Source organism: Artemia sp. Qi Xiang Cuo, chromosome 1 (assembly GCF_049724085.1).
Source record: "Artemia sp. Qi Xiang Cuo chromosome 1, ASM4972408v1, whole genome shotgun sequence".
Taxonomy (NCBI): Eukaryota; Metazoa; Arthropoda; class Branchiopoda; order Anostraca; family Artemiidae; genus Artemia; species Artemia sp. Qi Xiang Cuo.
Window position 1 is genome coordinate 65,081,330 of NC_142794.1, and position 18,873 is coordinate 65,100,202.

Genomic DNA, 18,873 nt, shown 5'->3' on the forward strand with positions numbered 1-18,873 from the left:
CTGGTTACCCTCTAATCTCTTTTGAAACTTATAAATTGACTTAGAGCTGTCATTTTACAATCAAATGAGCATTCTTTGAAGTCTATACAAGCAATTCTTCCATAAGAACCATATATGCCCCCCAGGGCATAATTTATAATCCTTGCCCTGAAGGCTGTGGGGGGAGTGTCCAGCTCAAAGATATAATTTCCAGAACTTTCAACTACGTTGAACAAAGTGGCTATCTCAAAATTTTGATTGTATGTATTTGGGAAAATAGTGGGCGTGGAAGGGGAGTTAGTCGCCTTCCAATCATTTTTGACTAATAAAAAGGGCACTAGCCATTTCAATTTCCAATCGAATGAGCCCTTTTTGAATTTTCTACGACAACACTTTCTATAACACCCTTATATGCCCCCAGGATGTAACTTAAAACCCTTGCCCTAAAGGCTGTGGGGGGAGTGTCCTGCTCAATGATATAATTTCCAGAACTTTCAGCTACGTTGAACAAAATGGCTATCTCACAAAATTTTGATTGGATTTGTTTGTGGAAATGGTGGGTGTGGCAGGGGTGTTAGTTGCCTTTCAATCATTTTCGACTATTAAAAAGGGCACTAGCCATTTAAATTTCCAGCCGAATGAGCGCTTTTTGAAGTTTCTACGACAACACTTTCTATAAAAACCTTATATCCCCCCAGGGCATAATGTACAACCCTTGCCTTGAGGGGTGTGGGGGGTTTTCATCCTCAAAGACCTAATTTGCAGATCTCTCAACTACGTTGAACAAAATGGCTATCTTATAATTTTGATTGAAAGTGTTTGGGGAACAAGTGGGCGTAAGAGGGAGGTTTGTTGCCCTCCTGTCACTTTGACTATTAAAAAGGGCACTAGCCCTTTGAATTTCAAGTCGAATGAGCTCTTTTTGAAGTTTCTACGACAAAGCATTCTATAAAAACCTTATATGCCCCCAGGACATAACTTAACCCTTGCCCTAAGGGCTGTTGGGGGAGTGTCTTTCTCAAAAACATGATTTCTATCTGGAAATCAACTAGTTAGAACAAAATGGCTATCTCAAAATTTTGATTGGATTTGTTTGGGGAAATGCTGGGCGTGGAAGCGGTGTTAGTTGCCTTCCAATCACTTTTTACCCTTGAAAAGGGCACTAGAACTCTCGATTTGCAATCGAATGAGACCGCTTTGAAGTTTATACGACGACTCCTTCCATATGAAGTGCCTCTGGAAAAAAATAATAATAAATGATAAAACACTGGAGCTGTATGGCCTTTACTATAGGCAACGCTATAGTGTTGCCTCTGATAATTTCACTAATATTCCAAATGCTAACTCCTGTTCCCCCTCCCAGTCAGTACACCCTAGCAAGAATCCCAAATCCATGTTTTCCTCTCCAACTGATAGTAAAGAGGTGCTTCAAGTTATCGAATCTCTCTCTAATGGTAGTACACCTAATTTCTTTGGCATAAGTAATAAACTTCTTAGGACCGTATGTTCCTATGTTTCTGAACCCATCGTGCCCATAGCAGACCTGTCTATGACCAATGGAGTCGTCCCAGAAATATTTATATCAGCAATTGTTATCCCGATTAATAAAAAGGGCGATCCGTCTGAGATAAGTAATTATCGTTCAAACTGACGTCTCCCAGTTATATCAAAAGTGATCGAGAGAATTATCTTCCGACGTCTTTCTCTCTTTTTATTTGGGATTCATCCTTCAGATTCGTTGATTTCTCCTTATTATTATGGCTTCTGTTCCAAATTTTCCACTGTTCACGCACTAATCGACGCCACACAGTCTATACGTTCCCAACTTGACCTTAAAAATACTGTATTGGGCTTATTTCTGAATTTTCCTAAGGCCTTTGACATGGTTGATCACAGTGTTTTATTAAGTAAACTCAACAACTTAGGGATTCGCGGAGTTTCTTTCTCATGGTTCGGCTCTTATCTCTCTGGTAGAGTACAAAGTGTGAGTCTGGGCGGGGGTGATTTCGCATCCCCTACCTGTCCAGAGGGGCGTCCCGCAGGGCTCTGTTCTTTGTCCAATACTTTTTAACCTTTATATTAATGATTTGGTTACAGACCTGGGTCCATCAGTGCACCCAGTACTTTACGCTGACGATAGCAACTTTTTCATCACCGGCCCTAATTTACCATCCGTCGTCACCTCTACTCAAATCCTTCTGAATAGATTACAGAAGTGGTGTCTCGTTAACTGCATGGCCATTAACAGCAAGAAAAGTCAGATTGTATGATTTCATACCCCTTACAAAAAAAGAAGCTCAGCAAGCACTTGGCTTCAAATATTCCGCCAATCTCCTCCCGCAGGTCGCAGTTGCCAAGTTTCTTGGTGTTCGCATTGACTCCTCCCTACCATCTGCAACACATGTTTCTTACATCAGAGCCATAATCCCGCGACAGGTAAGCATGATTAATCATGTGAATTATTTTCTTCCTCCCGATATCCTTGTCACCCTTTATTACTCTTTATTTACCCATATTTCTCATACTGCGAACCTGTTTGGAGCAACACATCCTTCAGTTGCCAACAAATCAAAATCTGCCCAAAACAGTGCCGTCAAAGCAGTTTTTCGTCTGCCCCGACTATATCCCACCCAGGACTTGTACTCCGATTTTGGCATTATCCCTTTCTAACAAATCATCAAAAAATTAAATATATCCCTTGCAAACTCCGCTTAACATAAAAATCTTCCTCCCCAATTATAATTTTATTTTAATAGTAATAATTCTGAAGGCCTTTGTCTCCGTTCATCCAACCGTTCTTTCATTGTCCCCAAGTGAGTCTCTAGTTCCACCCAGCTATCTCACATTTATAAATCTATACTTTAATGGAATATAATACCCTCCAGTGTCGTGCTATCTACAAGTTTTCACACGCTGCATAACAATGTTACTAAACTTTGATATTATAATTCTCAAAATTTTTAATCAATTTGCTTTAATTAACCGTGTTTTCTCTTTTTGTTTCTTTTTTTCTCTCTTCTTCATTTTTAATTGTTTCTTGTTCTGATCCTAAACAAGTTCGCTTCCAGGATCTTAATTATTATTGGTGTTGTGTTTTATTTTATTAGAATAAATTGAATTGAATTGTAATTGAAAACATGCAAAAAAATAATACAAAGCGAGCGAAAGGCTTAATATAGACAGTGAATAAAAATATAAAAATACAGTCCACATATCTCGAATTCGTGTCTGGATATCTTATCCCCAATATTACAGCTTTTATTCTTGCTCAAGAACAAAAATAAGTAACGCTACTAAAAAACATTATGACAAAAATGTCTTATCGCTAGGTTTTGATTCCATTTTCTAATTCATCTTAAGAGAGTTGTTTTAAAGCAAAATGAACTTTTGAAGAGGAGATACTTGGGTTTGTGCTTTTTGACAAATTACTTTCGTCAGAAGAACTAAATAGACTATTGGGACTAACAAAACACCAAGTGTTTCGGAGATTTAGGATAATTTGTTTTCTCACAAGAATTCTCTCCGGAGGTGGGGGGTGAACGTTCTTACTACTAACAACTCATTGCAGCACCAAACCGCCCTAATGTTAAAAGCCTCCCTCTTTAAACCCTCCCAAGAAGCTCCAATGTTTCTTAAATCCTTCCTTACGACCTTTTCCGAGCCCATTTGGGGATGACCTGACCTGCTTTTCGTGTGGCCCTAGATGCTTGACCGAAAAAAACGATATCTGGCAATCTGTCATCCTCCACCCGCAGAACGTGTCCTAGCCATTTCGACCTTTCGGTCATTATAACCCTAGAAAAAAGGGGCAAACCAGGTTTCGTATAGCTTACTGTTTTTTTTTAACAGTTAACAGGTCCTCCTCTGTGTTTCGGAGCGCCCACGCTTCAGAGCCATACCTGACCACTGTCACCACTGTAGCTTGCAACATTCTATTCTTGATTCAAAAACTTATATTCCTATTCTTCCAAACCTTTTTCAACTGTGGAAAAACACCCTGGGCCCCTCAAAGCCTCTAAGAGTTCATTCATTTCGCTAACATTTTCAAATAGGAATCTCAAATATTCTGCAAAATTAAAGTCTAGAAGTTTTACTTCCCATTTGATTCCGTGCTCTCCCATAGCCTTTGCGGTGATTCTTAGCCTTTGCGGTGACTCTATCAAAATGATTGTTATAATTGGGGATAAAATGCAACCCTGTTTAACTCCTGATTCAATAAGGAACAAGCTACTAAGCTCATTTCGTACCTTACCCGCAGCAATTTCATTATCACATATAACACTGATCACTTTAATGTAGAGGTTCTCAAAGCGTAGGGCGTAACCCTAGGGGGGGGGGGAAGGGAGGAAGACAGCTTTATAGGGGGGTGGAATGTTACTAATCATCATTGCATTGGTAGAATAGAAATTTTTTATGAAATTTGCGCAATAATAATAGTCTCCACATACACCACATACAGGCAGCAATAATCAACTCGAGACATCATCTATAAAATGTTGTTTGTTTTATCGATAAACAGCTATCAGCCGTCATTAGGCTTTATTTTTACAAATACGCGGTATGGGCAGCTTTCTACTATGGCATGATTTCCGTGGAGAGTATAATGTTGACAGTTTGAGATTGTGTTTGCTAACTTGTGCATGTGAGTATATCTGTGAGAATTAGTTTTATTTATTTCTATTAGTTACCGCGTTTGGGGAAACCAAGGAACAAGTTACCGTGTTCTGGCAACCCGACGAACAAGTTACCGCATTCGTGCAACTGATGTATTGACAGCCAATAGCGTTGGAAATCCATTTAGACAACATCTGACCAGACCATCTCAAACGGATGCTTGGCCTATTTTGTGTAAAAGACTAACAATCAGAGTCGGGATATTCAGCCTTCGGACACTCGTGAAACCAGGAAAGAAAGACATGCTCCTCTGCAAAGCAAACCGACACAAGTGGGATATCATTGGTCTCTCGGAGACGCATCAACCAGGTAACAGCGGAGAATAGATAGGAGACGCAACCCTCCTACTGTCTGGCAGACAAGATGCAATGCACAGCCATGGAGTCGTTTTTTTGCTGACAAAAACACCAGGCTCTAATGTCAATAGTGTCTGTCTCAGAAACACTGATGATGATCCAACTCAAAAGCAAGTTCAACAGCTATCTCTAGTGCAGGTTTACGCTCCCAATTCGTCATGATCGGATGAGCAGTCTGAACATTTTTACTCTCAGCTTCAGAGCCTTGTTGACACCATTCCAAAGAAAGATTTCGTCATAGTCTTTGGAGACTTCCATGCCATCTTGGGCAATGACAACAGAGGAAATGAAGCTATCAGGGACAAATTTGGAATCGGACAGATGAGAGGGATTCACTGAATTTTGCCAAGATAACAACCTCTTAGTAACAAACAAAATGTTCAAGCACCGGCGAAAGAGGAAAAGTCACTTGGTGGTCCCCTGATGGAAGGTCTGCCAACATGATAGATTACATACTGGTATCTAGCCGGTGGAAATCTTCGTTCTCACAGACACAGTGACTCTATCTGGTGGAATTTTCAAATATGATCACAATCTTTTCATGTCATCAATTCGTCAAGATTAAAAACCATTGTTAAATCAAAGCAAAAAGTCCCAAGATTCCACGTAAAAGCCCTGAATGGCCAGAAGACGAAACAAGAACATAGGGAGCAGCTAAACGAAAGACTATCGAAGATCATGCAAAAAACACCTGCTGTTTTCGGCCCGGCTGATGCTGATTATCTTGTGTTGCAAAGTAGCAGGGCTATATGTGAGACAACCGAGCTCGTTCTCGGCCGTAAATAACAATTAAGTACTAACCATGGATTACCCAAGAGATCATTGACATGAGGAACGAGATACGAACTCTCAGAAACAAGCAAGATCAACAAAACAAGGATAGATTGAAGCACGTCAAACGCCAAATCGAGAAGAAAAGTCACCTGGCACTTAAAACATGATAACCAAAAAGTATCAGCAGTGCGAAGACGACTTCTGAAAGGGCGACTCACACCTGATGTTCCAAAGTAATAAAGAGTTAGCGAATCATAAAGATACGAGGTGCTTGGGTCTCTTGGATAAGAAGGGCACAACATTATCACTGGCGCTGGAATCTGAGATCGTTAGAAAGAGCATTTCCAGAAAAAGCAAAATCCCACTGTAAATCCAGATCCTGAAGCCTTTCGAAAGTTTCCAGCACAAATAAATGAGAATCCACTGCCACCACCCTTAGAGTCAGAGGTGGTAGAAGCCATTCTGAAATGCCTAAAATCCAATAAAGCATTCGGGATGGACGGTATACAATCAGAATTGCTCAGAATAGAATCTGACATCGTCGTCGATCTGTGCCATCGAATAGTACAGCTGCGTAGGAAACAGAACACTAACCCTATTTCTGGTCAACTTCTGTCATCGTCCCCTTGCACAAGAAAGGATCCAAAAGCAATTGCGACAACTACAGACCCATATTGCAGACTTGCCAACCCGCAAAAACCCTCCTGAAAATGCTTCTAGATCGCATAAGAAACATGACAAGACATGTGATACCTGAGTAATACAGCTGCGCGGGAAAAAGAACGCTAACCCTATTTCTGGTGAACATTTGTCATAGTCCCTTTGCACAAGAAAGGATCCAAAAAGAAATTGCGACATCTACAGACCCATATTACTGATTTGCCAACCCGCGAAAACCCTTCAGGAAATACTCCTAGATCGCATAAGAAACATGACAAGGTATGTGATACCTGAGTATTAAGCTGGATTCAGTCAGAATAGATCCACTATAGACCAAATATTTGTCATTAAACAAATCATGGAACGATATTTGGAATTTGCTAAAGAAATATACCAACTGTCGATCGACTTTAAGCAAGCCTTCGACCTGACTTGGCGAGATGGTCTCTGGCAAAACTTGGCTCACTTCAGAATTCCCTTTGATATTATCGATATTATAAGGAGTATGTACGAGAAGGAGAGAAGTATGGTGCAGACAAGGGAAGGACTTACTGAAGAATTTTCTACCTCTACAGGGGTTCTCCAAGGATGCCTCCTCTCACCCACTCTTTTCCGCCTATTCCTAAATAGTGTGCTGGCACTTGTCACTATTACCACGGGAATAGTCTTAAGAGGATACTTTTTTGACCCGCTTGCATATGCTGATGACATTAGTCGTCTGAATGGAAATATAGATGAGCTTCAAGACTCCGTAAACACTATCGACGACGCAGCTAGTTCCTATGGAATGAAAACAAACGTCAGCAAGTCCAGGTTGATGTGAGTATCACGGCACGAAGAGACTGAACCCCCCCCCTCTAAATTCACCATTCAGGGCGAGGAAAGAGAGTGGGTCAACCAGTTTGCTCACCAACGAAGTTTGCTGACATCCACAAATGACTCCTCAAAAGATATCAAACGATGCCTGGCTCTTGCCTCCGCATGCTTCAAGTCACTGCAGTCTATTTAAAAAAATAAATGCATACCTTTAAAACTGATGATGTGACTTATCGGTGCCTTATTGATTCTAGTTCCAACGTGTGGAGCAGAGACATGGACTCTAAAAGCCGATGACAAGAACCGACTGGCGGCAATTGAAACTAAATCGTTCTAAAAGCTTACTGGCATCACTTTCCTTGACCGAGTATCAAACGAATGGTTACTGTCGTCCTTGAATTAACCTCGTACCATCATGCAGACCATACAACTCTAACAGCTTAAATGGTTAGGACACGTTCAGCGTATGTCCCCAGCCTGACTGCCCAAAATAGCATTTGAAGGAAGAATAAATGCCTCTCGCCCAACGGGACGACCTCCCAAGCGCTGACGAGAAAACCATTCTGACCACCCCATCCCAATACCGCTGAAGACTGCAACAAACAGGGAGGTATGCCGAAAATATTGTTTTGATGCCATTACAGGAGAAGCCCCGAATCGGCCTACGCGGCGGAGGGGAGGTAAGCAAGTAAGTAGTAGTTAATACATTTTGATATTAGTCCTACTTATTATTCCTAGTATGGGTAGTAACGAAAAAGATTTTTGATTAGTAATCAAACTAGTGCTTGAACATCAAGCAGCAGTAATAAAATTAAGAGGAGAACAGCTCATTGTTCTTCAACGTAGAGACTTTTGAAAGCTTAAAAAATTCATTAAAAATTCTGGGTAAGTGTAAAAGAAGTGTGCCCGGTATTTCAAAAAGCCATGAGAATACTAGTGCCTTTTGCAACTACAATGCTTTTGTGACACAGGATTTTCTACCCTAGCACCAATAAAGCCTAACTACTCTGGAAGACTAGATGTCAGCAAAGAATTGATAATAACTTTATCAAATATCTCTTTTCATTTCTACTGAATGAAAAAATAGCCACTTAAAACTGTATTTTTAGTAAAAGAAAAATAAGCGAAAGACCTTCCCCAAACCAACATTATGGGGTTCCAGTGCACCTTTTTCAGACAATTTTAATTCATCCGAGTAGTTTAAATAGACCTGAAGTTTTCCAGAATTACAATTTTGAATAGCCATGTCCCAAATCAGGCACATTTCACTGTTTTTACATGAAATCGTATTCCTCCTCCCACATGTATTGATATGTACGTTAATAATCCATGGCTTGTAAATTACCAATCTCAAGTCAATATTTCTGTAAAAATATAATAGGTTATATTATCACCTTTACTTGTCGAGTTTTATCATTCAGTAATTAAATATAAACTCGAAATCACATTACTTGGCATAATTCTACTATACTCACTTGATTCGAATGTTATTTGTACTATGTTAATGTAGTCGAGTGTTATTTGTACTATTCTTCCTAGTTCGCAACTAGAATAGTAATATCCCAATTATTAGCGCTTCTTCGTGAGAGGCTTATATGTTAGGAAACTTCACCCGACAAATAACATGTTGATTAGTGATTAGAAATGTTTCATTTTCATTTTCCTCGGATTGAATCTGAGACACTTTTGATGTTCCTGGCTCTTTATTACTTCCTAGATTCAGGATGTCCCAAGACAGTCTGAATATTTTCCTAGGAAGTAATCTAAGATTCTGAGTCGAAACTCCGCTATGTATTTTGCAGAGGAAATATTTATTGTTTGTATATCGAATGTTATTTACTGGATGCAATTTGTACCAGTGAATGGGGGAGGATCTATGGGCCGAGAAGAAGCGCCAACTTAAAGTTGACTGAAATTATTCAACCGTGAAAGGGGGTATAAGTATTTTCGAAGACGACACTGCCTTTCCATGATGTATACATAGTTCAAATAATCTCCAATAACAAATTTTGTAAACAATAACAAAATCTCCAAATATTTCGATCAGATGCACAGTGATCTTTATCAGCAGACAAACTGAAGAGGACACATCTTCTGATGACGGTAACTGTGCATGTTTTTTTCTTCTTCTATTTTAATTTTTTAATCCCGCCTCCTCTCCTCTCGTTGACATAATAATCTTTTTCACGCAATTTCAAACTTTAATGTCACCTACACTAATTTAAAAACATCTTTTATTTTTAATTCGGATAGCCAAACATAATTGATGAAGACAAGGTATGCTACAATAAATTTCAAAACCACAAAAAATACCATTCCCGTTTTGGAGGGTGCCCTTCCGCCATAGAGAACCCCTTTCACCGTGGAAATACATTAATAACACACAAATATTTTTCTTAAAACCTTGTTCTCAATCAACTATACATCATCCTCCATCCTCCCAACCTCAACCCCATAACAAACCTAAGGAGTAGAATGCTGTGCCCTTACAATATCTTTAGGCACACATTTCTAATCCTTCTTTAATAACACACAAATAAACTACTAAAATCTTTTTAATACCCATTTGGCTACTCAAAATTCAAACAGTAGCCAATAAAATATAAATTAAAATCTTTTATCTTAATACCAACTTCAATTCCTCAATTTTTTTTAAGATTACAATTTAAAACTATTTTTACATTATAACATTTAAATAAAAATTTACAAATTTAAAACTCAATTTTACTCATCCATTCCACATCTACTCTCTCCCTCCATACTCGACTCCGTATCAAGTCATCCACATAACTTTCAAGCCAAACATTCGCCAAAGGAATTTTGACTTGCTTTTGACGTTTTCACATTTTCCACACATGCATGCTAACGCTTGTCACTAACAAACACAGCGCATAGTTCCTTGGCATACCTTGAACACAAAAGGATAGCTTTAGAGCTTTCTTCTTTTCTTCTACAGACGTTGTTTTTATTCCTTCGTTTTCTGATATTTCCTCTTTAATTAAAATCTCGAATATTAAAATCTTTTATCTTAATGCTAACTTGATTTCCTCAATTTTTTTATTTAACTGTGATGTGATCGAAATATCCAGACATTTTGTCATTGTTTTCACTGTCTAATAAAAGAATTTATCCCTATTTGAAGTGTAATTTCGACGAAAAGGGATATAGTCCCATCAGGGACTATAAACCGGGAATTACAAAACCGAGACAACTGAATATTAGACTTTAGTTACTCTAAAGAAGCTCGAGTTCATCTTTGAGAAAAAAAGACCAACGCATTCAAGTGTTACACTGAAAATCATAAAGTTATTGAGAAGTCTAATAAAAACATTAGCAGATTTTATACTTCATCAGTATTTTACTTTCCATTTATATTGGGCTGTTATAATAGAACAAATTTTCAAAAAGAAACAATACGTAGACTGTGGTACATTATAGAATATGTAGAATAGGCAGATTATTTCATGATCAATGAGAATAAAAACAAAAGAAGCTGCCTGCTTTCACGAAACTCAAGGAACGCTAACTGGTAGTTAGATCTGTTCGTTTTTGTGATTGAATCTGGGGCAATTTTGATACTGATAGCTCACATTGTTTTGTTTTTTTTGGGGGGGGGGGGGTGCTGTATATTCTAAATAACTTAAAACTATTTTTAGCAAGCAATCAAAGGCTGCGCATCAAAATTTCCTAATATCTATTTGTATAAATAACAGTTAAATAGAGAAAATCCTTTTATTTGACAGTAAAACACAAAAAAATAGATCTGGAAATTTCAGTCAGATACACAGTGGCCGTCTTCAGAAGATAAGCTGCTGAGGACAGCCACTGAGAATGTTACCGAAATATCCAGATATATATTTTTTGTGTTTTACAGTCAAATAAAAGGATTTTGCCTATAAAACATTATTTATACGTCCTGGCAATGCAGTGTGGTCTTCAAAAAAATCTATTTATACAGAAAATGTTTTTCTTCTCGTGGAGGAAAGTGTAGTTGGCTGTACCAATGTGTGCTAGAAAACTGGCATGGAATCGAGCATAAATTATATTAATTTCAGCCCAGAATCTAGAAAGTTCTCAAATACCGAATTTTGAATTAGTTTTATACATCAAGAAAAAAAGAAAAGCAAGAACTAGTCTCCATTTTAATTTTAAAATAATGTAAATTCGCACATTTAGATTGATTATTGCTACGAAGCAAACAATATAATAACGACAAATACAACAGGAATTTGCGGACCACAATAAAACTATATGTGTTTATCAAGAATTTAAGGTAGGTGATCGTATTGATCCTGCTGCCTAGGCCTTGGAGACAGAAAATACCAACTTAATTACTTAAATATTAAGGACACTGCGGCAGTGGTAATATTACCTTCCCACTCCACATCCTTTGGTTTGTGGCTTACACTCTTTACAATTAATTTGAAATACTTTTGATGATGCTGGCTCTTACTTCATTTTAGATGCTGAGAATATCAAGTCATTCCCAATGTTTTCTTAGGAATCAATTAAAGACTAAGTGTCGAAATTACAACATGCTGGGCAATTTTTTTTATTATTTACTTTCCAAAGCGGATGTCCGTTCTACAAACTATTTTGAGCGAGTCTGACAGTTGCCCTTTGGTTGACAAAAAAGAGAGAAAATAGGGCTCAATGGCTCCTTGTCAAAATGGTCAAAAATAGTACTTTGCCGGAATGCGGTGTCCTTCATTACTTAAAAAAGTACTGTAACTAAAAAATTTCCGTTCCAATCACCCGTCCTCCAAATACAGTATGGTTTAAGTACATTTCTAGCTTACATACGATAGGGTTCGAGTCCCTTTAAGACTGATATAGCGAACCCGTCCTATTGAAATTTCGGTGAAACCATATTAGATGCGTAAAAAAATCTAATAGTCTCTAGAAATGCAATCATTTAGAGTATAATATACCTCATCCCCTTCCCCGAATTGACTGATCTTAACGCAAAATTTTGGCTGTATGTGGTCTTTTATTAAACAGAAATTTGAATTCAACTATATTTCTTGACTAAGAGGAGGTACTACCGAACTACTTCAATTATTTTCTTTGTATAAATGTTCATTGTATTATTTTTTCCCTTTCCTAAATCGAATTTAAACCTATTTTGCTTTTAGTTCTTTTTTTTTTAGATTTCTTGTGAACTCTTTACAAAGCTGGATAATGAGAACCTTAAGAGCAGCAATCTCAATCTGAATAACACTTCTTCAACCGTAAAGAATTTCAGAGGCCCACATTAGACTATTTTGTTTTAATGCATAGGAACCCGCACGTTCATATTCATATTCTTTCCCCTTTTCAATTGTCAAATTAGCAACAGCAGAAAAATAGAGATAGAAGCTGGTAATAAGTTTTCTTTTTTCAATTGGATTATCAATAGATAATCACAAAGCCTACTCACCATACAGACACAGCAAAAGCGAGCGAGCCTGACTTGAAAGGCTTTTGACAGACAAAATATGACTACCTGAGCAAGGTAGAACGCAACCTAAATAGCTTGTTTCTCGAGTGAATCCCCTAAGAGGCAAATATAAGGCAAAAGTCATAAAAAAACAGAGAAAATTAGAGAACAAAATGGATGGTTGGTTTTGATTCAACTACCTTAGTTACAAGGTCGGGAAAACTTCCCGATGCTTTTGGGAATAATAGTATCAAGAGAAGTTTAGATTGGGCGTGGTTTGACTCCTAAAAAGCATTTAATGTTCAGTGGAAAGCAGTTTTTGTACTTTTTGCCATTAGTCATGTATTTTTAAGTTAATCCGGGTTTTTAACACTACAACCTTCAAAGTGTAAGAAGTGGACATCATCGGATCAAAATCTGGAAGATAAAGTGGTAGCAATGTAAAACAAACCGAGTTGTTTTAACTAGCCCTGTAACAATCTAGTTTAATAATTGATTTTTGTAGGTATCTTTTCTCTAGTTTTACATTTGACACGGCTTACAAATTGATTTGTTCGTGAATGTTTGAATTTCAATAGATATACAATGTGACTTCATCAGAAAATCACGATTTATAGCAAAAGGTGCAGCAAAATTAACCATGTCATATAGTAAGTAGACTCTTGTGTGGTATTAATTAAAAAAACTTTCGAAAAATAAGTTTTTCGAAGAAAAGTAAAGGTCATTTTAAACTTAAGCTCAGGAGATACAAATACCTGTTTAAATTGAAACTCAAAACAACCAGAAATTACTGTTAATGAATAAATGAAACTCAAAACGAACAGAAATTAAATAAACAATCATAGCAAAAACACACAACAAGTAATAATCTAAATGAATAAATAGATCTTAAAGCGAGTAATGCTTGGATTGAATATGAAAATCAAGCTTAAAACGAAAACAAATATTTTGTTATTGAAGTATAAATGAAATTTAAAACGAACAAAAATTAAATAAACAATCAATGCAAACAAACATACAACATATATTAATTTAATGAATAAATAAATCTTAAAACGAGTGAAACTTAAATTGAATATGCAAATCAAGTTTGAATCGAATAAAAATAACTACAAACAAGAGTTTGGGTATCGTCTCACTGCAGAAGCATAAAACCTACTTCGTCATTGGCGCTTTACTGAAAACAATTCTTTGGAATATTTTCACTTTGTAACTTTAAGAAATTAAAAATTAATTAAGATTTTAGGGAATAAATATCAGCATATGTATATTAAATTAACAATGCACACTTTTTTTCAGTAAACTCATTTGAATATTTTTTCAGTAAAGTACAAATTATATTCTGGCTTTTAGAAAGCACAGGGGTTTAGAACCCTACTCGCATTCATTTATGCTCGTTTTGAGTTTGAATCTAATATTTATTTTAATTTTTGTTCGTTTTGGGTTTCATTTATTTATTGATACTGATTTAGGGTAGTTGTATGCTTGGTAGATTATATGATAGTCCGGACGCCAGGTGTTGAAAATGTGAACCATACCACGACGGAGGGGGCTTCTACGAGAATTAGCCTACCCTCCACCCCTAAATTGACCATGCGGATTCAAAAATACCAATGGCACTTGCTTGCGAGTGATGGAACACTCCGAAACTTGACATTTTATTATATTTTGGTGTTTCATCCAAGAAAATGCACGTTCCACAAAGTTTGAGGTGCAGTTTTCCGCTCAAATAGAAATACCTAGAAGCCATAGAATGTTTTCGGAACAAACTAACACGCTTAGTTACAAAAAATGGCAGAGTTAAAAAAATGGCAAAGCTATATGAGTCTTGAACAGTCTTGGAAAGTATAAACAAAATCAAATTGAATGTTAGATATATAATGATATTAATTGTTCAAAGATCCATCAGTTCAAGATTTTTTTTACTGGAATTTTTATTTTCATTTTCAATACTGTAAGAACTGGAAAATAATAAATTTGTAATATACGAGTAATCCGTTTTCAGTGAAGCACCAATGACGCAGAAGGCTTTAGGTTTTTACAGTTAAAGATGGGGGCAGTATCCAAATTTTGCTTGTAGTGAAACTATATTTGTCTTGACCAATCTTGAAAAGAACTAATAAATTAAACTGAATATTTGATTCATAATGATATTAATTGCTAGAAGTTCATCAGTTCAAAATTTTACTGTAATTTTAATATTTATTTTCAATATTAAATACAAAAGAAAACATTTTTGATATGATTCGTTTTCAGTAAAGCGCCGTCGACGCAGTAGGTTTTAGACTTCTGCAGTGAGGCGATACACAAACTTTGTTTGTAGTTATTTTTAATCGATTCAAACTTGATTTGCATATTCAATTTAAGTTTCACTCGTTTTAAGATTTATTTATTCATTTACATTAATACATATTGTATGTTTGTTCGCATTGATTGTTTATTTAATTTCTGTTCGTTTTAAGTTTCATTTATATTTTAATAGCAAAATATTTGTTTTCGTTTTGACCTTGATTTTCATATTCAATCTAAGCATTACTCGCTTTAAGATCTATTTATTCATTTATATTATTACTTGTTGTATGTTTTTTGCTATGATTGTTTATTTAATTTCTGGTCGTTTTGGGTTTCATTTATTCTTTAATAGTAATTTCTGGTCGTTTTGAGTTTAATTTTAACAGGTATTTGTATCTCCGGAGCCTAAATTTAAAATGCCTTTACTTTTCTTTGAAAAACTTATTTTTCGGAAAGTTTTTTTTTTTTAAATTAATTTTTGTTCGTTTTTGATTGCAAAAAGCTTCAAGTTTTTATGGCATGGGGTGGGGGGGGGGATCTATCACAGAGTATGTAATTTAACCTTATAATTGGATAATTATAATAGATTTCCTATGTGTTCTTCCCATACAAAACCCCTTCCCATAAGTTATAAACCCCCCTTAATAAGTTATGCCCCAGGGCATAATTTACAACGCCTACCCTTGGGCCCTGGTGGGCTGTGTCGACACCGGAGTGCTTTGTTATCAGAACTTTGAACTATTTTAACAAAATGTCCATCTCAAAAGTTTTATCTGATGCATTTAGGGCGTGGAGGAGGCAGAAGGGCTAGCTGCCCTTCAATCTCTTTTGACTCTTAAAACGTGAACAAGAAGTTTCAATTTTCAAGCAAATGAGCCCACTCTAAAGTTTATACGAGCATCCATTCCATAAGAAATAATATGAAGGATTCGGAGAATCCTTAAATTACAACTCTTGCCCTGAGGGCTTTGGGGGAGTTGTAATCCTCAAAGAACTAATTTCTAGAACTTAAAACTACGTTTAATAAAATGGCTGTCTTAAAACTTTGATTGGATGTGTTTGGGGAAAAGGTGGGCGTGAGAGGAGGGTTAGTTGCCCTCAAAGCACTTTCGACTATTACAAAGGGCACTAGCCCTCGGAATTTCCATCAAATGAGCCTTTTTTTAAGTTTCTACGACACCGCCTTCTATAAAAATCTTATATACCCCCAAGGCATAACTTAAAACCCTTGCCCTGAGGGTCGTGGGGGATTGTCCTCCTCAAAAACATATTTTCTATCAGGAAATCAACTACGCTGAACAAAATGGCTATCTCAAAATTTTGATTGGATGTGTTTGGGGGAATGATGGGCGTGGGGGGGGGGGGGCTAGTTGCCATCCAATCAATTTCGAATATTAAAAATGGCCCTAGCCCTTTAATTTCCAATCGAATGAGCCTGTTTTGAAGTTTCTACGACAACGCCTTCTGTAAAAACCTTATATGCCCCCAGGGCATGACTTAAAACCCTTGCCCTGAGGGTTGTGGGGAAGTGTCCTCCTCAAAAATATGTTTTCAATCTGGAAATCAACTACGCTGAGCAAAAAAGGCTATCTCAAAATTTTGATTGGATGTATTTGGGGGAATGATGGGCGTAGGGGGCTAGTTGCCCTCCAATCACTTTTGACTATTAAAAAGGGCACTATCCCTTTGAATTTCCAATCGAATGAGCCTTTTTTGAAGTTTCTATGACAACGCCTTCTATAAAAACCTCATGCCCCCAGGGCATATCTTAAAGCTCTTGCCCTGAGGGTTGTGGGGGATTGTCCTCCTCAAAACAATGTTTTCTATCTGAAAATCAACTCCGCTGAACAAAATGGCTATCTCAAAATTTTAATTGGATGTGTTTGGGGGAATGATGGGCGTGGGGGAAGGGGGTAGTTGCCCTCCAATCACTTTCTACTATGAAAAGGAGCACTATTCCTTTGAATTTCAAATCAAATAAACCTTTTTTGAAGTTTCTACGACAACGCCTTCTATAAAAACTTTATATGCCCCCAGGGCATATCTTAAAACCCTTGCCTTGAAGGTTCTGGGGGAGTGTCCTCCTCAAAAACATATTTTCTATGTGGAAATCAACAACACTGAACAAAATGGCTATCTCAAAATTTTTATTGGATGTGTTTGGGGGAATGATGGGCGTGGGGGGGGGGGCTCTGGTCCCTACAAAAACATTAGACAATTAAAAAGGGCACAAGCCCTTTAATTTACGGTCAAAAGAGCCTGTTTTGTAGTTTATACAACAATGCCTTCTGTAAGAACCTTATATGCCCCCATGGCATAACTTAAAACCCTTGCCCTGAGGGTTGTGGGTGAGTGGCCTCTTCAAAAACATATCTTCTATCTGGAAATTAACTCCGCTGAACAAAACGGCTGTCTGAAAATTTTGATTGGATGTGTTTGGGGAAATGATGGGCGTGGGGGGGGGGGGGGGGGGCTAGTTACACTCCATTCACTTTCGACTATTAAAAAGGGCACTAGTCTTTTAATTTCCAATCGAATGAGCATGTTTTGAAGTTTCTACAACAACGCCTTCTATAAAAACTTTATATGCCCCCAGGACATAACTTAAAACCCTTGCCCTGAGGGTTGTCGGGGAGTGTCCTCTTGAAAATATATTTTCTATCTGGAAATCAACTACGCTGAACAAAATGGTTATCTCCAAATTTTGATTGGATGTGTTTGGGGAAAGTATGGGCGTGGGGGGGGGGGCTCAGTACCCTCCGATCATTTTTTACTATTAAAAAGGGCATAAGCCCTTTGAAAGTCCAAGTAAATGATCATTTATAGAAGCTTAGATAACAACACATTCTGTAAAAACCTTTGATGCCCCAAGGGCATATCTTAAAACCCGTGCCATGACTGTGGGGGTGGATTGACTACCTGAAAGACATTAACAGTATCTTTACATACCCTGTGTTCAAAAAAATGGATATCTGAAACTTTGGTGGCGTGGGGTGCAAGAAAAGGTTGGGCATGGAGGGGGAGGCGGGATACTAATACTCCAATCCCTTTTGACTATTAAAAAAGCTACTAGCTCTTTAATTTCCAATGGAATAAGCCTGTTTTGAATTTTCTACAACAACACCTTCGATAAAAACCTTATATGCCCCCAGGGCATAACTTAAAACCCTTGCCCTGAGGGTTGTGGGGGAGTATCCTCCTTAAAAATACATTTTCTATCTGGAAATCAACTACGCTGAACAAAATGGCTATCACAAAATTTTAAGTGGATATGTTTTGGGGAAGGAGGGGCGTGGGGGGGGGGGGCGAGGGGACTTCAAGTCATGTTTAACGTTTAAGGTTGGCAATGGCAATCATGATTCCAAAACGAACAATCGCTTTGTCACTTTCCTGCGGCGACTTCTTCTATACGTCTTGCTTCTGGGAAAAAAAAAATAAAACAATGAAGTCGTATGGCCTTGACTACAGGCAGCACTACATCGTTGACTCTGATAATGAAGTCAAATCCAGGGATAAATCTTAACTCATGTATATTTAGTCAACGAAATTCAATGAGCCTGTTATTTAGAGGTAATTACTATGGGTGCTCCTGAGTGTCAAACTGAGAATTCAAAAGGAACAAAATACGGAATCAAACAGTATAAGACTAGTTCGAAAAAGGTTATTCTGACACACAAAAATGTAAATAGAGACTAGTAAATAGTCATGATAGCTTTTTCTCATCAGAGGGCTATATATATTAGATGAGATATATTCATGATTGAATTTACATACAATAAAATATTTTACTGTTCCCCCAAAGGGGGACATATATATATATATATATATATATATATATATATATGTATATATATATATATATATATGTATATATATATATATAGTATATATATATATATGTGA

At 37.2% G+C, this 18,873-nt stretch overlaps 1 protein-coding gene across 1 annotated transcript in view; it reads right to left on the reverse strand.

Moving 5' to 3' along the window:
* The window catches only part of LOC148956601 (TATA element modulatory factor-like), a 220,073-nt gene that overhangs the window by 99,326 nt on the left and 101,874 nt on the right, over positions 1-18,873 (reverse strand). The window lies entirely within an intron of this gene.